The sequence below is a fragment of the Tachyglossus aculeatus genome, chromosome 19, assembly GCF_015852505.1.
Source record: "Tachyglossus aculeatus isolate mTacAcu1 chromosome 19, mTacAcu1.pri, whole genome shotgun sequence".
NCBI lineage: Eukaryota > Metazoa > Chordata > Mammalia > Monotremata > Tachyglossidae > Tachyglossus > Tachyglossus aculeatus.
This window is the reverse complement of record NC_052084.1, coordinates 23,612,230-23,637,774: the sequence shown is the minus strand read 5'-3', so window position 1 is coordinate 23,637,774 and position 25,545 is coordinate 23,612,230. Positions and strand designations below refer to the sequence as shown.

Sequence of the window (25,545 nt, the reverse complement as noted above, 5' to 3'; positions counted from 1 at the left end):
CTGTTCTCTGTCTCCCCCTTTTAGACTGTGAGCCCACTGTTGGGTAGGGACTGTCTCTATGTGATGCCAATTTGTACTTCCCAAGCGCTTAGTACAGTGCTCTGCACATAGTAAGCGCTCAATAAATACGATTGATTGATTGATTGACAACTCCACCCCGCTATTTCCTCCTCCTCCTGCCACCGGAACCCGTCACCACACTGGGCAGTGGATTGGAGCTCACGCCGCTCCCCTTCGTCTCACGCCCCCCTGCTCAAATCCGACACCAACGTGGTCTTCTTCTTAGTCCATCTCTCCACTTGCCCGTGAAGGAGAAGGAGAAGCTAAGCCCAAAAGAGCAGTCGTAAAAATCATTATCAAAATCACAATACTTTTGGTATTTGGGAAACACCTACAATGTACAGAGCACTGTTCTAAGCCCTGGGGAGGATACCAGGTGAGCAGGTTGTCCCATGTGGGACTCACTATCTTAACTCCCATTTTACAGGTGAGGTCACCGAGGCACAGAGAAATTAAGTGACTTGGCCAAAGTCACACTGCTGACAAGCTGTAGAGCCGAGCCTTGAACCCATGACCTCAGACTCCCAAGCCCGGGCTCTTTCCACTGAGCCACGCTGCTTCTCTATTGCACCCAAGAGCAGGAGTCGGGAGGAAGGAAACTGGCCATTGAGGAAAGGAAACGAAGAAACGGACACCGCTAGCACACAGGACGACCACGGGGAAAAGACGCTGGTTATCTATCGCTGCTCTTCCCTCTCTCAGTGGAATGGATTGAGCGCTTATTCACTTGGGTGTGGAGGAGGGCGGCTGCCCTGAGTGCTTGGAATAGACCCGATAACAGAGAGCGCGCAGGAAGGGGGGGCTCAGAGAAGGGGAGCGGGAAATTCAAGCAGGCTGGAGGAAGGGAGAACCCTGGGGCCGCGCACGCCAACCTACGAAGGCCGAGGACAGAAGGAGACGGACGACACGGAAAACTGGAGGAAAGAGACCAGACGAGATATGACGCCCTCACATTAAACCCCAGAGAAGACCGTCCTCCTGAGAGGTCGTCAAAAATTGCCAGCAGCATCTGTGTCGCAAGACGCCATGGCGGGCTATCGGGAAAAGTTTTCAACCAGCAATAATCGCGCCTCAGATCATCCTCACGGGCTACAAAACCGCCACGGCGCAAAGCCGCCGGAAGCGCCGCCCTCCAGGGCTTCCCCATGGAACAAGACACCCTTTCTGGGAGCGATGATCCAATCTCCACCCATGAAACATACCTGGACATGACGCAGGTCCCGCTTGTCCCCAAAACCTCTTCCTTGCCATCTCGGGCGGCGCCCACTCCCAGGTGGATGCCGCACTTTCTCTCCGAATTGGCTCCTTTTCTTCTCCTTCACGATGAAGCAATGAATGATGGGGGAAGGTTGAGTTTCAGATCATAGTCACTGAGGCCAAGCAGGCAGCCCATGGGAATGGTAGAGAGAGCATGTAGTTTCCGATTAACCCTGCCCCCTCCTTCCCCCTCCTTCCCCATTCTCCCCCCCACCTCCCCGACTCTGAACCTCCCCCCCACCGAAGACCCTGTCTCACCACTTTACCCTCCCTCACACTGACGCACGACCAATCACAATTTGCCTTCTACTATTTCGCACTGCATCGAGAGGAATGGAATGGGAACACTACCCAGGGGGAAGCGGGAACATAGTGGATTGTGTTCACAGTTTGTGGTTGACCTTGAACTCGGGGAATTCAGAAATCTGCTGGGCAGAATTCAGGCCGGCCTGCCTAACTGCCTAACTGCCTGCCTGCCTGCCTGCCTGCCTGTCTGCCTGCATTTGCATTTATTGAGTGCTTACTGCGTGCAGAGTACTAAGGACTAATCTCTTGGGAGAGGACAACATAACAGCAAAACAGACTCATACCCTGCCTGCAACGTGCTTACCGTCCAGAGGGGGAGACCGACATTAACTGGAAGAATTCAATTACGATCATGGACAACGAACTGCATCGTCTTCAGCAGCAGGAGCAATGGAAGCAGCAGCAGCAGCAGCAGCAGCAACAGCAACTTTGTTTATCAATCGCTCCCTCCTGGCCCCATGGCTCCCTGGGCCCAGGTGTCTTCCCAGCTCCCGGTGGGATACCAAGATCTGAGATCTCAATAGAGTTCAATTAAGATAAGGAAACACGAAAACCGTTTTGAAACATCTTGTCCTGGATTTAGTGCTTCCTCCACCTGCCCTCCATACCTTCCCATCACCCATCTCTTTACCTCTTATCCCCCCGTCACCTCTCCCTCCCCTCGGTTAAAGAAACCAAACAGACCAGCCTCTGAGGTTCTTCCCCTTAGGCACCACGGGACTCAGGTTCCCCTGGTTCCTCACCCATCATCTTTCGGGATGTGCCGGGTTCCAAGCTCACCTTCTCTGAGTCAGTCCTTTATGAGCAGGCTCTCTCCTTGTCCTTCCTCCCCCTCAGGGATCAGAGCCTCGCTCCTCCAGAGGCCTACCTCGGGATCTCAATCATCCAGCGTGCCAGACTCGAATTCAGAATCTTCTACACCCTCTCCCTGGACCCTGACTCTGTCCAGCATCCACAGCATGAACTTTCCCTATACTCTGCTCTCCCAGCGACCCAGCTCTCTACCCCTCACCTCCAAGGTGGCCTACGGTCTTCCTTTCCACGACCCGGCCCCTGTTACTTCCTCCCCAGGTTTCCTCTCCTATCATCATCTCTCCGGTGAGTCTTTGCCCTTTCCTGAGGGAACCGGGGTACGTGGGGTCAGTGTACACACCTACCAGAGGATGCTGGGATGGTGCCCCCTGACGTGACAATAAAGCCACCCTGACATGAGTGGCTTGAATCAAGAGGATCTGTCCTAAACCAGGAACCTGGTGTGTTGGGGGGTGGGGGGGGTCTTTTGGGATCGCCCCGTTACTCCAGCGGATTCAGCGGGCACACCCTTGCTCGACAGGCACCTCACTTTCCAGTGGATGCAGAGACCAAGTCCGGGCCAATGTTACCCATGCGATCGGAGGGAGGGAGGGGTGGTGCATCCCTTGTAGAGCACGTACAAGGGAGAAAAGGTGATGAGAATGGGAGTTGTCCTGTCTTGGGCTCTAGGCAGAGCTTTCCCAAGACGCTGACCGGTAGTCTGTTCTCCGGGCCCCGCGAGAACTGGGGAGAAAGAACTTTTAGGACTTTTAGGGCCTGCGGGGAGGAGCCAACTCCAGATCAATCTAGCGCCAGTTCAGGTGGACCCCCCACTGATGATCAGAGCCCTCTGTCCCTGGGAAAGGCAGCCAAGGAAAGTAGTCAAGGCTCTCATCATCATCATCATCATCAATCGTATTTATTGAGCGTTTACTATGTGCAGAGCACTGTACTAAGCGCTTGGGAAGTATAAATTGGCAACATATAGAGACAGTCCCTACCCAACAGTGGGCTCACGGTCTAAAAGGGGTAGACAGAGAACAAAACCAAACATACTAACAAACTAAAATAAATAGAATAGATATGTGCAAATCAAATAAATAAATAAATAGATAAATAAATAAATAGAGTAATAAATATGTACAAACATATATACATATATACAGTGCTGTGGGGAAGGGAAGGAGGTAAGATGGGGGGATGGAGAGGGGGACGAGGGGGAGAGGAAGGAAGGGGCTCAGTCTGGGAAGGCCTCCTGGAGGAGGTGAGCTCTCAGCAGGGCCTTGAAGGGAGGAAGAGAGCTAGCTTGGCAGATGGGCAGAGCGAGGGCATTCCAGGCCCGGGGGATGACGTGGGCCTGGGGTCGATGGCGGGACAGGCGAGAGCGAGGTACGGTGAGGAGATTAGCGGCGGAGGAGTGGAGGGTGAGGGAAGGCTCTCCATCCCAAGACTTCCTGAAGGAAAGAGTAGGCCCTTTGATCCTCACTCTATGCTCCTGTCCAGAAGTAGGGGGTCAGCCCTGATGATCTTTCCAAGTCTTTTCCTAATAATTAATCATAATTATGGTATTTGTTAAGCACTCCCGATGTGCCAAGCGCATAAGTCCTAAGCGCTGGTGTAAAATACAAGGCAAATCAGGTTGTCCCACGTGGAGCTCCCAGCATTGATCCCCATTTTACAGAGAAGTTAACTGAGTGACAGAGAAGTTAAAGTGGCTTGGCCAGGGTCAGCCAGCAGACCAGCCGCAGAGACAGGATTAGAACCCATGTCCTCCGAGTCCCAAGCCTGTGCTCTTTCCACTAATCATCATCATCATCATCATGACCACCACCATCATGGTACTTGTTATTACCATTACCACGCTTATTGTGTGCAGGGCACTTTGATAAGAAGAAAAAACTCAATTTTGTTTTTGTGGTCATCTAATGAGGTTGTGTAAGCTATGTAAGTTTAAATGTTTTAATTTCAAAGCAGGTGGAAGCAGAACACCACCAAATGCATGCACAAAATTTTATCTATTGAATAATCGTTCTTATTTCATCTATCTTGAATTCTAAAAGTCCAGTTTTCCCCACTAAGATCATGCAAACCCGATTTAGTATTTCTTCATTTGTAATGCCAAGAAAGGGAACTTTACCCAATTCACTGAAGGAAAAATGATTTTATCTAAAAGAAAAAAAAACTTCCAAGGAATATTTCTATCACATGACAAAGTTTATAAGAAACAACAGTTTTTTGTTTTTTTGTTTTTTTTTTACTGGGCATGGGAATCTAGAATATTGAACTAAAATATATTGAATCCACACACTTACAGAACACATAATCAGTCCTGACCACACTTTATATAAACAAAGGTTGTTCCTTGTTGACCATTTTCATGTCTAATGTGTTTTCTCAGCAGTTCCTACAACTATTTTTGATTTTACCTCCTTGCCGCATGATTTGTTCAAAATTTCTGCTTACTGAGTTAATCCTTTCTTTCATTCATCTCCCTAAACTCGTTTAGGCTGTAGTTGCCACCTCGTTTCAGCAGTGAATATTCATAATCCTGGGCTGAGACTTCCATGTAGTACCTCCATAAGGCATTTATTCTGTCCTTTCAGCTTTCAGTCACTGTTTTGCCTCACCGTATAGCGCCAATTTAGGGAGTCTACTCTTAGCTAGTCTCCCCATGTTTTCCACTAAGGAAACCTAGATGGAATTGAGCTACTTTCAAAACTAGGCTGACTTCAACAAGGCTGACTTCATTCCAGAACCTTGTTTGTTATCTGTCTACAATTCAGATAATGCGGTTTGGGACTGTTATTACCTCGATATCTAGCACTTAGAAAATTCGGCTCTTTCCTCCGCAACATCTGCTGCAGGATTGGACCGAAAGACCCCCCGAGCCACTTCCCAGGATGCACAGCGCCCTCCCTCAGTTACATATCCCCAACCCTCCAGGCTGATGTCACCGCCCTTCTCCTTCAGTCAACCGTTTGACTGCTTGAGCGCTGACTGGGCGCAAAGCCCTGTACTAAGCGCTTGAGAGAGTACGATAGATACAACAGTCAACAGACACATCCCCTGCCCACAGTGGGCTCACAGTCTAGAGGGGGAGATAGACATTAATATGAATACATAAATCAACTACAAGATGTCACTGTTACAGACACTTTCTCTGCCCCCAACGAGTTTACACCTCCTAGAGGCAATAGTTGCAGGTTTCCTCTCCCGCCCCTTCAAGGCCTTACTGAAGGCCCGTCTCCTCCAAGAGGCCTTCCCAGCTTCGGCCACCTTTCCTCATCTCCCTCTCCATTCTGCGTCGCCCCTACTTGCTCCCTTTGCTCCTCCCCCCGCCCCCGCTCCACAGCATGTAAGTATACATCTGTCACTTTATTGATCTGTATTGCTGTCTTTTTATCTGTACCTGTATATATGTTTGTACATGTTTATTACTCTATTTATTGATTGATTTTTCTTCTACACATTTATTCTATTTATTTGATTTTCTTAATATGTGTTGTTTTCTTGTCTATCTCCCCCTTCCAAACTGTGAGCCCGCCGTTAGGTAGGGACCGTCTCTACATAGTGCCAACTTGGACTTCCCAAGCCCTTAGTACAGTGCTCTGCACAAAGTAAGCACTCAATAAATACGATTGAATGAATGAACGAATTTGTATTGCTGTCTGTCTCCTCCCTCTAGACTGTGAGCTCATTGTGAGTGGGGATTGTCACTACTGCTGTATTGTACTTTCCCAAGCGCCTAGTACAGTGCTCTGCACACAGTAAGTACTTGTTAAATACGATTGCATTTCATGATTGAATGAATGAAAGTCAACGGTGACTGACCTTGCAACAGAGGGTGGCAATATGGATAATTATTTGTCGCTGGGGACCAGAAATGTAATTGTTCGGGCATGAAAGGAAACAAATCATCCAAAAAGCAATGAGATCAGAAGGAAGCTGTAAGGAGGGAATATAATTTTATTTGAGATATCGGCTTCATTTAAGCAAATGTACCAGTAGCTGGTTACACATAGTTGGCTCACAGTGCCCTGCACACAGTAAGCGCTCAGTAAATACGATTGAATGAATATATTATAAACTGAAAGTGAAACTTGAGCCCACTGTTGGTGAGGGACCGTCTCTATATGTTGCCGACTTGTACTTCCCAAGCACTTAGTATAGTGCTCTGCACACATTAAGTGCTCAATTCAGTGCATGCTCAATACCCCTTTCCTTAATTGCTTTTCTTCTCCTTAAAACTCCTATTCCCCACCAAACCTAAATAATAACGTTTTGTGGGGGGGCGGAGGTCGGGGTGAGGTTGGGTTGAAATGGCCTTAGTTCCACACTGGTACGATAATAAGTGCTTGGGTAAGATGAAACCTGATCAGGTTGCATACCCTCCATAGTCCCAACTCGGACTCACAGTAGAAATCCCCGTTTTACAGGTGAGATAACTGAAGCTTAAAGACTTGTTTAAGATCACACAGCAGACAAGTAAAGTAGCACAGCCAATACTGAAAACCTACAACCTTCGAAAACGCTCCCTCTATCTGTGAAGAAACATACCGATTCTTCCACTTGTAGAAAATACTACTTTAGCAAAGTTGACAAAAGATAACAAGTCACTTCACTCTGCTTTTAAATCTCATGCCAGGGGCGAGCACGAACGCAGTCCCCGACTAAAACAAATTATAGAGTCGAGTTTCCCACATTTGGGGAAATCGCAGGGATCAACACAGCCATAGTGCAAGGCCCAAGGTGGAAGTCTACTCCGCAGCAGATAATAAGGAAAAAGAAAGAAACTAAAGGGATAGAGAAAGCGCTTTTCTGCTTACCTCAGAGAAAATCCTACTGGCACGAGTAAAACATTTTTACCCAATTGGGACACTATCACTGATGCCAAAACCAGGAAAGATCGCGAATGCAGCTCATTCATTCATTCATTCATGCAACTGCCTTTATTGAGCGCTTACTGTGTGCAGAGTACTGTACTAAGTGCTTGGGAAATAAAGATTGCAACATATGGAGACGGGCCCTACCCAACATCGGGCTCACAGTCTAGACGGGGGAGACAGACAACAACCAAACCAAACATGTGGACAGGTTCAAGTCAAGCGCTTAGAACAGTGCTTGGTACATAGGAAGCACTTAACAAGTACCATGATGGTGGTGGTGATGATGATGATGATGATTAGTGGAAAGATCACGGCCTTGGGACTCGGAGGACATGGGTTCTAATCCTGGCTCTGCCTCTGGTCTGCTGGCTGACCGTAACCAAGCCACTTTAACTTCTCTGTCACTCAGTTACCTCTTCGGTAAAATGGGGATCAATGCTGGGAGCCCCACGTCGGACAACCTGATTTACCTTGGATCTTACACCAGCGTTTAGAACTTATGCGCTTGGCACATCGGGAGCACTTAACAAATACCATAATTATGATTAATTATTAGGAAAAGACTTGGAAAGATCCTCAGGGCTGAACCTCTACTTCTGGACAGGAGCATAGAGTGAGGATCAAAGGGCCTATTCTTTCCTTCAGGAGGTCTTGGGATGGGGAGCCTTGACCACTTTCCTTGGCTGCCTTTCCCAGGGACAGAGGGCTCTGATCATCAGTGGGGGGTCCACCTGAACTGGTGCTAGATTGATCTGGAGTTGGCTCCTCCCCGAAGGCCTTAAAAGTCCTAAAAGTTCTCTCTCCCCAGTACTCGCGGGGCCCGGAGAACAGACTACCGGTCAGCGTCTTCTGAAAGCTCTGCCTAGAGCCCAAGACAGGACAACTCCCATTCTCATCACCTTTTCTCCCTTGTACGTTCTCTACAAGAGATGCACCACCCCTCCCTCCCTCCGATCGCATGGGTAACATTGGCCCGGACTTGGTCTCTGCATCCACTGGAAAGTGAGGTGCCAGTCGAGCAAGGGTGTGCCCGCTGAATCCGCTGGGGTAACGGGGCGATCCCAAGACACCCCCCCACCCCACAACACACCAGGTTCCTGGTTTAGGACAGATCCTCTTGATTCAAGCCACTCATGTCAGGGTGGCTATATTATCACGTCAGGGGGCACCATCCCAGCATCCTCTGGTAGGTGTGTACACTGACCCCACTCAACCCGGTTCCCTCAGGCAAGGACAAAGACTCATCGGAGAGATGATGATAGGAGAGGAAACCTGGGGAGGAAGTAACAGGGGCCGGGTCGTGGAAAGGAAGACCGTAGGCCACCTTGGAGGTGAGGGGTAGAGAGCTGGGTCGCTGGGAGAGCAGAGTATAGGGAAAGTTCATGCTGTGGACGCTGGACAGAGTCAGGGTCCAGGGAGGGGGTGTAGAGGATTCTGAATTCGGGTCTGGCACGCTGGATGATTGAGATCCCGAGGTAGGCTTCTGGAGGAGCGAGGCTCTGATCCCTGAGGGGGAGGAAGGACAAGGAGAGAGCCTGCTCATAAAGGACTGACTCAGAGAAGGTGAGCTTGGAACCCGGGACATCCCGAGAGATGACGGGTGAGGAACCAGGGGAACCTGAGTCCCGTAGCGCCTAAGGGGAAGAAACTCAGAGGCTGGTCTGTTTGGTTTCTTTAATGGAGGGGAGGGAGGGGTTACAGGGGGAGAAGAGGTAAAGAGGCGGGTGATGGGAAGGTATGTAGGGCAGGTGGAGGAAGCACTAAATCCAGGACAAGATGTTTCAAAACTGTTTTCGTGTTTCCTTATCTTAATTGAACTCTATTGAGATCTCAGATCTTGGTATCCCACCGGGAGCTGGGAAGACACCTGGGCCCAGGGAGCCATGGGGCCAGGAGGGAGCGATTGATAAACAAAGTTGCTGCTGCTGCTGCTGCGGCTGCTCCCACTGCTCCTGCTGCTGAAGACGATGCAGTTCGTTGTCCATGATCGTAATTGAATTATTCCAGTTAATGTTGGTCTCCCCCTCTGGACGGTAAGCACGTTGCAGGCAGGGTATGAGTCTGTTTTGCTGTTATGTTGTCCTCTCCCAAGAGATTAGTCCTTAGTACTCTGCACGTAGTAAGCACTCAATAAATACAAATGCAGGCAGGCAGGCAGGCAGTTAGGCAGGCCGGCCTGAATTCTGCCCAGCAGATTTCTGAATTCCCCGAGTTCAAGGCCAACCACAAACTGTGAACACAATCCACTATGTTCCCGCTTCCCCCTGGGTAGTGTTCCCATTCCATTCCTCTCGATGCAGTGCGAAATAGTAGAAGGCAAATTGCGATTGGTCGTGCATCAGTGTGAGGGAGGGTAAAGTGGTGAGACAGGGTCTTCGGTGGGGGGGAGGTCCAGAGTCGGGGAGGTGGGGGGAAAAATGGGGAAGGAGGGGGAAGGAGGGGGCAGGGTTAATCCGAATCTACATGCTCGCTCTACCATTCCCATGGGCTGCCTGCTTGGCCTCAGTGACTATGGTCCGAAACTCAACCTTCCCCCATCATTCATTGCTTCAGCATGAAGGAGAAGAAAAGGAGCCAATTCGGAGAGAAAGTGCGGCATCCTCCTGGGAGCGGGTGCCGTCCGAGATGGCAAGGAAGAGGTTTTGGGGACGAGCGGGACCTGCGTCATGTCCAGGTATGTTTCATGGGTGGAGATTGGATCATCGCTCCCAGAAAGGGTGTCTTGTTCCATGGGGAAGCCCTGGAGGGCGGCGCTTCTGGCGGCTTTGCGCAGTGGCAGTTTTGTAGCCCGTGAGGATGATCCGAGGCGCGATTATTGCTGGTTGAAAACTTTTCCCAATAGCCCGCCGTGGCGTCTTGCGACACAGATGCTGCTGGCAATTTTTGACGACCTGTCAGGAGGACGGTCTTCTCTGTGGTTTAATGTGAGGGCGTCGTATCTTATCTGGTCTCTTTCCTCCAGTTTTCCGTGTCGTCCGTCTCCTTCTGTCCTCGGACTTCGTAGGTTGGCGTGCGTGGCCCAAGGGTTCCCCCTTCCTCCAGCCTGCTTGAATTTCCCGCTCCCCTTCTCTGAGCCCCCCCCTTCTTGCGCGCTCTCTTTTCTCGGGCCTATTCCAAGCACTCAGGGCAGCCGCCCTCCTCTGCACACAAGTGAAGAAGTGCTCAATCCATTCCAAGGAGTGAGGGAAGAGCCATGATAGATAACCAACCAGCGTCTTTTCCCCGTGGTCGTCTGTCCCGAGGTGACCCTTGGGTACCGGCCATCTCAAGGTCAAAAGCTATCTCGTGACCACCTGAGCCAGCAGGCGGAACTCGGAAATGAGGGTGGGATACTGTCCCCACGACCAAATCTGCTAGATTGACAGCCCAAGCTGGGAATACAGAAGGTGTCCCTCGCCCCCGTGCCAATCAAATTAGGTATGGAGGAGGCGGGGAGTGCATAGATTGGATAGACTGAGGCCGGAAGCTGGAATGGCCAAGGGGCACAGGCAATAAATACCTGTCGCCTCTGGCCTTCGGGGTCAGAACACCAGGACACGCAATAACAGGAGCAGCCGCAGCAGCAGCAGCCCACGTGTCTCTCCCTGCCCAGAAGACCAGATGCCCGCTCTACAACCAGAACCAACACACTGAGGCAAGGGCCACGGGATGGGTGAGTGTCTCGTGGGTGGGACCCAGGTATCCCGCTGCTGATGGGAATTATGAGTGGATTCCTCCCATGTAGGGAGAGCACATTGTGAGAGCTAGCCGCCCACCACGTGCGCGGGTAATGTAATGAATTCTTCCCATGTGGGAAAGTAAGTGGATTCTTCCCGAGTGGGAAGTGCACATGGGTGAAAGTTAACCAACTCACCCACGCGCGATTAACGGATGATTGTGTTCCTCCCGTGTAGGGAAGCTCTAATATTGCTAATTGATTATATTCCTCCCGAAAGGGAAGCTCAATCCATTGCGCCTAAACAACTACATAAATTCAATTCACCTCGCGAATCAAATTTTATATAAAACTTAGGCTTTCCGTCCCCGACCTCTCTCTCTCTCGCCTCGCCGATTACTGAACGAACCCGTCCCCGGACGACGGGTGACATCGTCCTGTGTGTGAGCGGTGTCCGTTTCTTCGTTTCCTTTCCTCAATGGCCAGTTTCCTTCCTCCCGACTCCTGCTCTCGGGTGCAATAGAGAAGCAGCGTGGCTCAGTGGAAAGAGCCCGGGCTTGGGAGTCCGAGGTCATGGGTTCAAGGCCCGGCTCTACAGCTTGTCAGCTGTGTGACTTTGGCCAAGTCACTTCATTTCTCTGTGCCTAGGTGACCTCACCTGTCAAATGGGGGTTAAGATGGTGAGGCCCACATGGGACAACCTGCTCACCCGGTATCCTCCCCAGCGCTTAGAACAGTGCTCTGCACATCGTAGGTGCTTCCCAAATACCAAAAGCATTGTGATTATGATCATGATTATTACGACTGCTCTTTTGGGCTTAGCCTCTCCTCCTCCTTCACGGGCAAGTGGAGAGACGGACTAAGAAGAAGACCACGTTGGTGTCACACTTGAGCAGGGGGGCGTGAGACGAAGGGGAGTGGCGTGAGCTCCAATCCACTGCCCCGTGTGGTGACGGTTCCCGGTGGCTGGGGGGAGGAGGAAGAGGAGGAGGAGGAGGAGGAAGAGGAGGAGGAAAGGGCGGGGTGGAGTTGTCAGGTGCCGCGGCAAGAGAGGGGTGGCTTCCTCGGGCGTTTCTCCCGGAGAGATCCCGGGGAGTGGATAGTGGCTACGGGAGCCTCTCCAAACGTTGAGAATGCCGCGCTCCAGGGGGAAAAGGGACCAGACTGAAGGGTCACCGAAAACAACCGGCTCTCTTTCATTAAGTCGCTTTCAATTCCCCCACGGGGGGAGAGGCACCTAGCCTGGAAGTACTGCAATACCAGGCCGATGCGCGGAGGGGACGGAGCAAGCTCCCAACCCACCTCCTTTCTCCAAAAAGCTGCTTAACAGAGCGTCTTCACATCGAAGACGTATCAGATATTAAACTGATAAGAACAGATACTACACTTGATCTTAGCCAAAAGGCCGAGAAGCGATCTCCACCGCCCCCACCTCCAAACGGCCTCTCCCTCTCATCACCCTTTCACCTCACGGCCATTCCCGCGCCCGAAAACCCCGAGCCTCCCCGGGAGCCCGGGCCCCGGGCCCGGACCTGTCCAGCTGCGCAGATGCCCCCGTTGCTGCCGCTCCAGCGTTATCCCTCTCTCGGGGCCGTCCGAGCGACGGGACCCTATTTCTTTTCCATCTCCCGAGTTGCCCGGCAATAGGCATTTGATTTGCCTTTGCTCCGCCCACACACCGATCTCGTGGGACACCCACCCCCACCACGGCTGCCATGGACGCGGGCCAATCTCCTCTGGGGACCTGGCCACAGTTCGGCCCTTCCGCGCTCTCTCCCCGCCCAACCCCTGCGTTGAGCACTTTACGAGCGTCCGTCCCTTCTCCCTCCTTGGTCCTTGGGTCACCTTCCAGGCTCCCCTGCCTTTCGTCCCGGAGCCCCAGAGGCAGGGGATTGCGGGCGTGCAGGGACGGATGGGAAAAGGGGATCCGGGCCAGGCCCTTACAGGTCCCTCTCTCTCTGACCGCAGTGAAAGGCCTCCGCCAAAATGATCGCCTTTCCTTCTTCGCCCAAAGCAATCAATTCACTCGGCGGGGCTGGGACCGAGTATCACCTGCCGGGCTCGGGATGGGTGGTTTCCGAACGAATGAGACTTCTGGAGAGAGAGGCGGGAGACGGCGGGAGAGCCAGCCAGACAGAGAGCGACAGAGCGAGATCATAGGCCCTTCATTTGCATTTGCATTCGCACAGCCCCCACGGGTGGGGCCCTAGGGACGTGGAGGACATGTCTGCGGGCGCGGGATGTGGGACGAGAGAGCGAGAGAGACAGGGAGAAATGGGATTGATTAGCTGGCGACAGAAAGAAACAAGTGTGGAATGGACAATCGTATCGCCCTCCAGACTCAAGGGCTGAAGGATGGGTGGGTAAACCGAAATCCCCAAGAGCTCAAAGGCACGCGACCTGGCTGCCGGATCCGTTAGAGAAGCCGCGTGGCTAGAGAAGCAGCGAGCCTTAATGGAAAAGAGCCCGGCCTTGGGAATTAGGGGTACTGGGTTCTAATCCCGGCTCCGCCACTTATCAGCTGCGTGACTCTGGGCAGGTCACTTAACTTCTCTGGGCCTGTTACCTCATCTGTCAAATGGGGATGAAAACGGTGAGCCCCACGTGGGACAACCTCATTAGCAACCCCAGAGCTTAGAACAGTGCTTTGCACCGAGTAAACGCTTAACAAATACCATTATGATGATGATGATGATGATGATGATGATTGTTAGCTACAAAGGACTTGATTACGCTAACGAGGCCCTCAACGGGATTCCTTAGAGAAGCAGCGCGGCTCAGTGGAAAGAGCAGGGCCTTGGGAGTCAGAGGTCATGGGTTCGAATCCCGTTTCTGCCAGTTGTGCCACTTCACTTCTCTGGGCCTCGATTACCTCATCTGTGAAATGGGGATTAAGACTGTGAGCCCCACGTGGGGCAACCTGATCACCTTATATCACCCCCGCCCCGCAGCCAGCGCTTAGCCCAGAGGTAGCGATTAACCAATACCACCACTCCCATTAACGAGGAGCTCCCCCTCTCCATTCAACGAGATAATCCGAACCAGCCCCGGCGAAACAAAAGTCTGCTTTTCGGGACGGGAGAAGGAAGGCTCCACCACCTGGGGGGCCCGCAAAAATTGCCTTCAGTTTCTCTGTTACTCCTCTCCACGGAAATCTTTAGTAAAAGGCGAAAGATTTATGCGCTTTGAAGAGAAGCGAGAGGACCAGCAGCCGTCTCACCACTTGCCAGCCAGCCAGCTGGTACGTCCACCTAAGTCACGGTGGCCAACGCCAGCGCCTCGCAAGCCCCTTCTCTGGGAGGAATGCTCACGCCCCGCGGGGGTGGGGGCGTGGGGGGGGAAGGGACCGGGGCCGGGGAGACGCTCAGACCGAAGCTGGACAGGCAGACCACACAAGGACTTCCCTTTTCAGTCCACTCATCGATGATTTGACCGCTGCCCCCATCGCCGTGCGTTATGGGTATGCAAACGCTCCAGCCATGCCCCTTTCTCCCGTCGCCGGAGGCAACCGATCGATTTGTCAGTGGTATGGCTCGAGCGCCTAGCGAGTGCAGAGCACTGGACTAAGCGCTCGGGAGAGTACAAGACAACAAAGTTCCGTGTCCACGAGGGGCTTACGGCCTTGAGGCCCCGTGGGGCGAGAGGGGGGAGGAATGTCGAGTGGGAGGGGGTGGAGCGCCCCGGAACAAAAACACACAGAGACCACAACAGCTTTGCGTGGCCACTCTTCCCAGGTATTTTGGAACCGGGGGTGGGGAAGAAAAATCCTCTTCAAGGGATTTTCAGGGAATCGAATCTTAAGGGAAGCAGCATGGCTCAGTGGAAAGAGCACGGGCTTTGGAGTCAGAGGTCATGGCTTCAAATCCCGGCTCCGCCAATTGTCAGCTGTTTGACTTTGGGCAAGTCACTTAACTCCTCTGGGCCTCAGGTACCTCATCTGGAAAATGGGGATGAAGACTGTGAGCCCCACGTGGGACAACCTGATCGCCTTGTAACCTCCCTAGCGCTTAGAACAGTGCTTTGCACATAGTAAGCGCATTATAAAGGTCATTATTATTATGAATATTATTATTGTTAGTCAAGATCAAACGGGGTTTGGAAAAGTCTTTGAATCTCAGAATCCTGAAGAAACTTAAAGCAGCGTGGTTTAGTGGGACAACCTGATTACGTTGTAATCATTCATTCATTCATTCATTCATTCATTCAATTGTATTTATTGAGCGCTTACTGTGTACAGAGAACTGTACTAAGCGCTTGGGAAATACAAGCTGGCAACATATAGAGACGATCCCTACCCAACATCGGGCTCACAGTCCAGACGGGGGAGACAGACAACAACCAAACCAAACATGTGGACAGGTGTCAAGTCAAGCGCTTAGAACAGTGCTTGGTACATAGGAAGCACTTAACAAGTACCATGAGGGTGGTGATGATGATGACGATTCATTCATTCATTCATTCATTCATTCATTCAATCATATTTATTGAGCGCTTACTGTGTGCAGAGCACTGTACTAAGCGCTTGGGAAGCACAAGTTGGCAACATATAGAGACAGTCCCTACCCAACAACGGGCTCACCATCTAGAAGGGGGAGACAGACAACAAAACAAAACATGTGGTCAGGTGTCAAGTCATCCGAATAAATAGAAGTAAAGCTAGATGCACATCATTGACCAAATAAATAGAATAGTAAATATGGACAAGTAAAATAGAATAATAAATCTGTAGAAACATATATACAGGTGCTGTGGGGAGGGGAAGGAGGTAGGGCGGGGGGGAGGGGGAAGGGGAGAGAAAAAAGGGGGCTCAGCCTGGGAAGGTCTCCTGGAGGAGGTGAGCTCTCAGTAAGGCTTGGAAGAGAGGAAGATTCATTTTCTGCCCCCAAATGAGAACAACATAATCCTTAGTTACTAGGAGATGAGGGCTCAGGGTCAACCAGGAACAGTTCAAGTAGGGACTCTGAGCCTAAGATTGATTTCTTCTACCTCGATGGACTCAGGGAAAGATAAGAAGCAAAATGCTACCTTATTATCTCCTTATTATTCCTTAACAGCTTTTAATATTGCCATAAGTAATCGTACTGATTAAAGGCTAATGTGTCTACCAACTCTGTTGCGTTCTATTCTCCCAGATGATTAGTAAGGTGTTCTGCACTCAGTAAGTAATAATAATAATGATGGCATTTATTAAGCACGTACTATGTGCAGAGCACTGTTCTAGGCACTGGGGAGGTTACAGGGTGATCGGGTTGTCCCACGGGGGGCTCACAGTCTTGATCCCCATTTTACAGATGAGGTAACTGAGGCACAGAGAAGTTAAGGAAGTGCTCAGTAAGTGCCATGGATTGCAGACAGATAGCAAACAAGATTCTGGAATGAAGTCAGCCTAGTTGAAGTCAGCCTAGTTTGGAAAGTAGCTCGATTCCATCTAAGTTTCCTTAGTGGAAAACATGGGGAGACTAGCTAAGAGGAGACTCCCTAAATTGGTGCTATACGGTGAGGCAAAACAGTGACTGAAAGCTGAAAGGACAGAAGAAATGCCTTATAGAGGCACTACATGGCAGTCTCAGCCCAGGATTATGCGTATTCACTGCTGAAACGAGGTGGCAACTACAGCCTAAACGAGTTTAGGGAGATGAATGAAAGAAAGGATTAACTCAGTAAGCAGAAATTTTGAGCAGATCATGCATCAAAGAGGTCAAATCAAAAATCGTTGTAGGAACTGCTGAGAAAACACATTAGACATGAAAATGGTCAACAAGGAACAATCTTTGTTAATATATAGTGTGGTCAGGACTGATTATGTGTTCTGTAAGCGTGTGCATTCAATATATTTTAGTTCAATATCCTAGATTACCACGCCCAGTAAAAAAAAACAAAACAAAACACAAAACTGCTGTTTCTTATAAACTTTGTCACTTGATAGAAATATTCCCTGGTAGCTTTTTTTTTCTTTTCTTTTAGATAGAATCATTTTTCCTTCAGTGAATTAGTTGGGGGAAGTTCCCTTTCTTGGCATTACAAATGAAGAAATACTAAATCGGGTTTGCATGATCTTAGTGGGGAAAACTGGACTTGTAGAATTCAAGATACATGCAATAAGAATGATTATTCAATAGATAAAATTTTGTGCATGCATTTGGTGGTGTTCTGCTTCCACCTGCTTTGAAACTAAAACATTTAAACTTGCATAGCTTACACAACCTCATTAGATGACCACAAAAACAAAATTGAGTTTTTTCTTCTTATCAAAGTGCCCTGCACACAATAAGCGCTCAGTAAATGCAATTGAATGAATGAATGAATCAATCAAAATTAGAATCATGCCATGATAAGCAGATATCACCATATTTGTATAAGAATCCTGGCTCTGCCACATGTCTGTTATATGACTTTGGACAAGTCACTTAACTTCTCTGTGCCTCAGTGACCTCATCTGCAAAATGGGGACTGAGTCCGTGAGCCCCACCTGGGACAGCCCGATTACCCTGTATCAGCTCCGGCACTTGGAACAGTGCTTGGCACATAGTAAGCGCTAAAGAAATGCCATCATCATCATCATCATATGGAGAAAAAATAATATTTCCCCTCAGCATTATTAACAGTATTTATTGGGTGCTTACTTTGTGCAGAATGCTGCCTAGATATTTTGGAATTTTTTTAAAAAAATGCATGGTCCCTGACTATAAGGATCTTCCAGTTTAACAGAGACAGGATGAAACACAATCAGTGCCGTTGCCTGGTATAGCATTGCAAACAGAACTACTAAGACTGACAGAGTTCATTCTTAAGGGAAATACATAAGTGCTAAGAGAACTGGAGTGGTTGACTTGATAAGGGCACTAGAAGAAATTCCTAATGCATTTTGTAATGCCATGTCTAGCTAATCAGAAAATTAATAATGCAAAGGTAGCTCTCTTTTCAACTGTATCACAAGCTTTTTGAGGGTGAGTGAAATAACTTAAGGACTTTGAGTTGTTGGGCCACATACTGAAATGATTATTGTTAGGGTACCCAAACAGAAGGTTGAGAAAAAGGCTTCCATCATTGTGGAATAGTGATACTTCAGTTCTTACTGCCATTGAGTGTTAGTGGCAGAATACATATGCCTGTTCATATAATGTGCGGTCTGTCGGTCAGATGATGATGATGATGATGATTAGTGGAAAGAGTACGGGCTTGAGACTCAGAGGACATGGGTTCTAATCCTGGCTCTGCCTCTTGTCTGCTGGCTGACCGTGGCCAAGCCACTTTAACTTCTCTGCCACTCAGTTACCTCCTCTGTAAAATGGGAATCAATGCTGGGAGCCCCACGTGGGACAACCTGATTTACCTTGTATCTTACACCAGATACATATGAACATATGCACTTGGCACATCGGGAGCACTTAACAAATACCATAATTATGATTAATTATTAGGAAAAGACTTGGAAAGATCATCAGGGCTGACCCCCTACTTCTGGACAGGAGCATAAAGTGAGGATCAAAGGGCCTATTCTTTCCTTCAGGAGGTCTTGGGCTGGAGAGCCTTGACCACTTTCCTTGGCTGCCTTTCCCAGGGACAGAGGGCTCTGAGCATCAGTGGGGGGTCCACCTGAACTGGCGCTAGATTGATCTGGAGTTGGCTCCTCCCCGCAGGCCCTAAAAGTTCCTTCTCCCCAGTTCTCGAGGGGCCCAGAGAACAGCGTCTTGGGAAAGCTCTGCCTAGAGCCCAAGACAGGACAACTCCCATTCTCATCACCTTTTCTCCCTTGTACGTGCTCTACAAGGGATGCACCACCCCTCCCTTCCTCCCTCCCTCCGATCGCATGGGTAACGTTGGCCCGGACTTGGTCTCTGCATCCACTGGAAAGTGAGGTGCCAGTCGAGCAAGGGTGTGCCCGCTAAATCCGCTGGGGTAACGGGGCAATCCCAAGAGACCCCCCCCCACCACCCAACACACCAGGGTCATGGTTTAGGACAGATCCTCTTGATTCAAGCCACTCATGTCAGGGTGGCTTTATTGTCACGTCAGGGGGCACCATCCCAGCATCCTCTGGTAGGTGTGTACACTGACCCCACGTACCCCGGTTCCCTCAGGAAAGTGCAAAGACTCGTCGGAGAGATGATGATAGGAGAGGAAACCTGGGGAGGAAGTAACAGGGGCCGGGTCGTGGAAAGGAAGACCGTCGGCCACGTTGGAGGTGAGGGGTAGAGAGCTGGGTCGCTGGGAGAGCAGAGTATAGGGAAAGTTCATGCTGTGGACGCTGGACAGAGTCAGGGTCCAGGGAGGGGTTGTAGAGGATTCTGGATTCGGGTCTGGCACCCTGGATGATTGAGATCCCGAGGTAGGCCTCTGGAGGAGTGAGGCTCTGATCCCTGAAGGGGAGGAAGGACAGGGAGAGAGCCTGCTCATAAAGGACTGACTCAGAGAGGGTGAGCTTGGAACCCGGGACATCCCGAGAGATGACGGGTGAGGAACCAGGGGAACCTGAGTACCGTGGTGCCTAAGGGGAAGAACTTCAGAGGATGGTCTGTTTGGTTTCATTAACGTTGGGGAGGGAGGGGTGACGTGGGGAGAAGAGGTAAAGAGGTGGGTGACAGGAAGGTATGGAGGGCAGGTGGAGGAAGCACTAAATCCAGGACAAGATGTTTCAAAACGGTTTTCACATTTCCTTATCTTAATTAAACTCTATTGAGAGCTCAGATCTTGGTATCCCACCGGGAGCTGCGAAGACACCTGGGCCCAGGGAGCCATGGGGCCAGGAGGGAGCAATTGATAAACAAAGTTGCTGCTGCTGCTGCTGCTGCTGCTCCCACTGCTCCTGCTGCTGAAGATGATGCAGTTCGTTGTCCATGATCGTAATTGAATTATTCCAATTAATGTCTGCCTCCCCCTCTGGACGGTAAGCACGTAGCAGGCAGGGTATGACCCTGTTTTGCTGTTATGTTGTCCTCTCCCAAGAGATTAGTCCTTAGTACTCTGCACACAGTAAGCACTCAATAAATACAAAGGCAGGCAGGCAGGCCGGCCGGCCTCAATTTAGCCCAGCAGATTTCTGAATTCCCTGAGTTCAAGGCCAACCACAAACTGTGAACAGAATCCACTATGTTCCCGCTTCCCCCTGGGTAGTGTTCCCATTCCATTCCTCTCGATGCCGTGCAAAATAATAGAAGGGAAATTGCGATTGGTCGTGCGTCAGTGTGAGGGAGGGTAAAGGGGTAAGACACGGTCTTCGGTGCGGGGGAGTTTCAGAGTCGGGGAGGTGGGGGGGAGAATGGGGAAGGAGGGGTAAGGAGGGGGCAAGGTTAATCCGAAACAACATGCTCGCTCTACCATTACCATGGGCTGCCTGCTTGGCCTCAGTGACTATGGTCCGAAACTCAACCTTCCCCCATCATTCATTGCTTTATCATGAAGGAGAAGAAAAGGAGCCAATTCGGAGAGAAAGTGCGGCATCCACCTGGGAGCGGGTGCCGCCCGAGATGAAAAGGAAGAGGTTTTGGGGACGAGCGGGACCTGCGTCATGTCCAGGTATGTTTCATGGGTGGAGATTGGATCATCGCTCCCAGAAAGGGTGTCTTGTTCCATGGGGAAGCCCTGGAGGGCGGTGCTTCTGGCGGCTTTGCGCAGTGGCAGTTTCGTAGCCCGTGAGGATGATCCGAGGCGCGATTATTGCTGGTTGAAAACTTTTCCCAATAGCCCGCCGTGGCGTCTTGTGACACAGATGCTGCTGGCAATTTTTGACGACCTGTCAGGAGGACGGTCTTCTCTGTGGTTTAATGTGAGGGCGTCGTATCTCGTCTGGTCTCTTTCCTCCAGCTTTCCGTGTCGTCCGTCTCCTTCTGTCCTCGGACTTCGTAGGTTGGTGTGCGTGGCCCAAGGGTTCCCCCTTCCTCCAGCCTGCTTGAATTTCCCGCTCCCCTTCTCTGAGCCCCCCCTTCCTGCGCGCTCTCTGTTCTCGGGCCTATTCCAAGCACTCAGGGCAGCCGCCCTCCTCCGCACACAAGTGAAGAAGCGCTCAATCCATTCCACTGAGTGAGGGAAGAGCAGTGATAGATAACCAGCGTCTTTTCCCCATGGTCGTCCTGTGTGCGAGCGGTGTCCGTTTCTTCGTTTCCTTTCCTCAGTGGCCAGTTTCCTTCCTCCCGACTCCTGCTCTCGGGTGCAATAGAGAAGCAGCGTGGTTCAGTGGAAAGAGCCCGGGCTTGGGTGTCCGAGGTCATGGGTTCAAGGCCCGGCTCTACAGCTTGTCAGCTGTGTGACTTTGGCCAAGTCACTTCATTTCTTTGTGCCTCGGTTACCTCACCTGCAAAATGGGGGTTAAGATGTTGAGGTCCACATGGGACAACCTGCTCACCTGGTATCCTCCCCAGCGCTTAGAACAGTGCTCTGCACATCGTAGGTGCTTCCCAAGTACCAAAAGTATTGTGATTATGATAATGATTATTACGACTGCTCTTTTGGGCTTAGCTTCTCCTCCTCCTTCATGGGCAAGTGGAGAGACGGACTAAGAAGAAGACCACGTTGGTGTCGCACTTGAGCAGGGGGGCGTGAGATGAAGGGGAGCGGCTTGAGCTCCAATCCACTGCCCAGTGTGGTGACGGTTCCCGGTGGCTGGGGGGAGGAGGAGGAGGAGGAAAGGGCAGGGTGGAGTTGTCAGCTGCCCCGGCAAAAGAGGGGTGGCTTCCTCGTGCGTTTCTCCTGGAGAGCTCCCGAGGAGTGGATAGCGGCTGCGGGAGCCTCTCCAAGCGTTAAGAATGCCGCACTCTGGTTACCGTGCACCGGGGGTGGGGGGGAGGAGCGGGAATAGACCAAACAGGAGGGCCCGCTGAAGAGTCACCGAAAACCACCGCCTCTCTTTCATTAAGTCACTTTCAATTCCCCCACGGGAGGGAAAGGCACCTAGCCTGAAAGTACTGCAATACCTGGCCGATGCGCGGAGGGGACGAAGCAAACTCCCAACCCAGCTCCTTTCTCCAAAAAGCTGCTTAACATAGCGTCTTCACATTGAAGACGTATCAGATATTAAACTGATAAGAACAGATACTACACTTGATCTTCGCCAAAAGGCCGAGAAGCGATAACCACCGCCCCCACCTCCAAACGGCCTCTCCCTCTCATCACCCTTTCACCTCACGGCCATTCCCGCGCCTGAAAACCCGGGGCCTCCCCGGGAGCCCGGGCCCCGGGCCCGGACCTGTCCAGCTGCGCAGATGCCCCCGTTGCTGCCGCTCCAGGGTTATCCCTCTCTAGGGGCAGTCCGAGCAAGGGGACCCTATATTTTCCATCTCCCGAGTTGCCCGGGAATAGGCACTTGATTTGCCTTTGCTCCGCCCACACACCTATCTCGTGGGACACCCACCCCCACCACGGCTGGCATGGACGCGGGCAAATCTCCTCTGGGGACCTGGCCACGGTTCGGCCCTTCCGTGCTCTCTCCCCGCCCAACCCCTGCGTTGAGCACTTTACGAGCGTCCGTCCCTTCTCCCTCCTTCGTCCTTGGGTCACCTTCCAGGCTCCCCTGCCTTTCGTCCTGGAGTCCCAGAGGCAGGGGATTGCGGGCGAGCAGGTACGGATGGGAAAAGGGGATCCGGGCCAGGCCGTTGCAGGTCCGCAGTGAAAGGTCTCCGCTAAAATGATAGCCTTTCCTTCTTCGCCCAAAGCAATAAATTCGCTCCGCGGGGCTGGGACCGAGTATCACCTGCCGGGCTCGGGATGGGTGGTTTCCGAACGAATGAGACTTCTGGAGAGAGAGGCAGAGGGAGAGCCAGCCAGACAGAGAGCGACAGAGCGAGATCATAGACCCTTCATTTGCATTTGCATTCGCACAGCCCCCACGGGTGGGGCCCTAGGGACGTGGAGGACATGTCTGCGGGTGCAGGATGTGGGATGAGAGCGCCAGAGAGACGGAGAAATCTGATTGATTAGCTGGCGACATAAAGAAACAAGTGTGGAATGGACAATCGTATCGCCCTCCAGACTCAACGGCTGAAGGATGGGTGGGTAAAGCTAAATCCCTAAGGGCTAAAAGGCACTCGACCTGGCTGTTGGATCCGTTAGAGAAGCCACGTGGCTAGAGAAGCAGCGAGCCTTAATGGAAAAGAGCCCTGCCTTGGGAGTTAGGGGTCGTGGGTTCTGATCCCGGCTCCGCCACTTCTCAGATGCGTGACTTTGGGCAAGTCACTTAACTTCTCTGGTCCTGTTACCTCATCTGTAAAATGGGGATTAAAACGGTGAGCCCCACGTGGGACAACCTCATTACCTTTTATCAACCCCAAACCTTAGAACAGTGCTTTGCACCGAGTAAACGCTTACAAAATACCATTATTATTATTGTTAGCCACAAAGGACTTGATAACGCTTACGAGACACTCAACGGGATTCCTTAGAGAAGCAGCGCGGCTCAGTGGAAAGAGCAGGGCCTTGGGAGTCAGAGGTCATGGGTTTGAATCCCGTTTCTGTCACTTGTCAGCTGTGCCTCTTCACTTCTCTGTTCCTCAATTACCTCATTTGTGAAACGGGGATTAAGACTGTGAGCCCCACGTGGTGCAACCTGATCACCTTGTATCACCCCCTCCCCGCCAGCGCTTAGAACAATGCTTCACACACAGTGAGCGCTTAACAAATACCACCATTATCATTCACGAGGAGCTCCCTATCTCCATTCAATTTAATAATCTGACTCAGCCCTGGAGAAACAAATGTCTGATTTTCGGGACCGGCGAAGGAAGGCTCTACCACCGGGGGGGCCCCACAAAAATTGCTTTCAGTTTCTCCTATCCACGGAAATCTTTAATAAAAGGCGAAAGATTTATGCGCTTTGAAGAGAAACGAGAGTAATAGTAAACGCCTCACCACTTGCCAGCCAGCTGGTATGTCCACCTAAGTCACGGTGGCCAACGCCAGCGCCTCACAAGCCCTTTTTCTGGGAGGAATGCTCACGCCCCGCGGGGGCGGGGGCGTGGGGGGGGGAAGGGACCGGGGGCTGGGAGATGCTCAGACCGAAGCTGGACAGGCAGACCACACAAGGACTTCCCTTTTCAGTCCACCCATCGATGATTTGACCGCTGCCCTCATCGCCGTGCATTATGGGTATGCAAACGCTCCAGCCATGCCCCTTTCTCCCGTCGCCAGAGGCAGCCGATCGATTTGTCAGTGGTATGGCTCGAGCGCCTACAGAGTGCAGAGCACTGGACTAAGCGCTCGGGAGAGTATAAGACAACAAAGTTCCATGTCCACGAGGGGCTCACGGTCTTGGGGCCCTGTGGGGCGAGAGGGGGGAGGAATGTCGAGTGGGAGGGGGTGGAGCACCCCGGAACAAAAACACACAGAGACCACAACAGATTTGCGTGGTCACTCTTCCCAGGTATTTTGGAACCGGGGGTGCGGAAGAAAACTCCTCTTCAAGGGATTTTAAGGGAATCGAATCTTAAGGGAAGCAGCATGGCTCAGTGGAAAGAGCACGGGCTTTGGAGTCAGAGGTCATTGGTTCAAATCCCGGCTCTGCCAATTGTCAGCTGTTTGACTTTGGGCAAGTCACTTAACTCCTCTGGGCCTCAGGTACCTCATCTGGAAAATGGGGATGAAGACTGTGAACCCCACATGGGACAACCTGATCAGCTTGTCACTTCCCCAGTGCTTAGAACAGTGCTTTGCACATAGTAAGGACATAATAAAGGTCATTATTATTGTTATTATTATTATTATTCAAGGTCAAACAAAGTTTGGAAAAGTCTTTGAATCTCAGAATCCTGTAGAACCTTAAAGCAGCGTGGTTTAGTGGGACAACCTGATTACTAACTACCCCTGTGATGCCATCACCTACTTCTATCATTGCTACTGTTTTCTCGCTTCTGTATCTCAATTATTAACCTCCCGCTATACTCACCCTGCTGTCCTCACCATGAACATTCAGTTCCCTCGCTCCCAACTGCCATTCCCATTCCTCACCTTCCCCTTCCCCCTCCCACCCAGCTTTTTCCCTCCCTCTCCCCCACCAAGACCACTCCCCCTCACCTCCTACCAAGGCCCCCTCTGAACCAGTGCCAGTCCTCCACTCCTCCCTCCCAGCCCCCTCCCTCCCCTTCTCCCTGCCTTCCCTTCAAGGCCCTACTGAGAGCTCACCTCCTCCAGGAGGCCTTCCCAGACTGAGCCTCTTCCTTCCTCTCCCCCTCGCCCCCCTCTCCATCCCCCCCATCTTACCTCCTTCCCTTCCCCACAGCACCTGTATATATGTATATATGTTTGTACATATTTATTACTTTATTACTTTATTTATTTATTTATTTTACTTGTACATATCTATTCTATTTATTTTATTTTGTTTGTATGTTTGGTTTTGTTCTCTGTCTCCCCCTTTAAGACTGTGAGCCCACTGTTGGGTAGGGACTGTCTCTATATGTTGCCATCTTGTACTTCCCAAGCGCTTAGTACAGTGCTCTGCACACAGTAAGCACTCAATAAATATGATTGATTGATTGATTAATCATTCATTCATTCATTCAGTTGTATTTATTAAGCGCTTACTGTGTGCAGAGCACTGTACTAAGCACTTGGGAAATGCAAGTTGGCAACATATAGAGATGGTCCTTACCAAACATAGGG

At 51.0% G+C, this 25,545-nt stretch overlaps 6 non-coding genes and 2 pseudogenes across 6 annotated transcripts; 2 read left to right on the top strand and 6 right to left on the bottom strand.

Annotated features, from left to right (window-relative positions):
* Positions 1–1,034: 1,034 nt before the first annotated feature.
* On the bottom strand, positions 1,035–1,175 carry LOC119941145. The gene has a single exon (XR_005455168.1). It is a non-coding gene; the product is annotated as a U4 spliceosomal RNA (small nuclear RNA).
* Positions 1,176–7,057: 5,882 nt separating this feature from the next.
* LOC119941107 lies at positions 7,058–7,190 on the bottom strand (annotated as a pseudogene).
* Positions 7,191–10,062: 2,872 nt separating this feature from the next.
* Positions 10,063–10,203, top strand: LOC119941143. Its single transcript, XR_005455166.1, has one exon. It is a non-coding gene; the product is annotated as a U4 spliceosomal RNA (small nuclear RNA).
* Positions 10,204–12,182: 1,979 nt separating this feature from the next.
* LOC119941121 lies at positions 12,183–12,373 on the bottom strand. The gene has a single exon (XR_005455148.1). It is a non-coding gene; the product is annotated as a U2 spliceosomal RNA (small nuclear RNA).
* Positions 12,374–14,044: 1,671 nt separating this feature from the next.
* LOC119941152 lies at positions 14,045–14,159 on the bottom strand. Its single transcript, XR_005455175.1, has one exon. It is a non-coding gene; the product is annotated as a U5 spliceosomal RNA (small nuclear RNA).
* A 6,400-nt stretch (positions 14,160–20,559) lies between these two features.
* LOC119941140 lies at positions 20,560–20,700 on the top strand. Its single transcript, XR_005455163.1, has one exon. It is a non-coding gene; the product is annotated as a U4 spliceosomal RNA (small nuclear RNA).
* Positions 20,701–21,832: 1,132 nt separating this feature from the next.
* LOC119941129 lies at positions 21,833–22,023 on the bottom strand. The gene has a single exon (XR_005455155.1). It is a non-coding gene; the product is annotated as a U2 spliceosomal RNA (small nuclear RNA).
* A 1,652-nt stretch (positions 22,024–23,675) lies between these two features.
* LOC119941158 lies at positions 23,676–23,779 on the bottom strand (annotated as a pseudogene).
* Between the last annotated feature and the right edge of the window lie 1,766 nt (positions 23,780–25,545).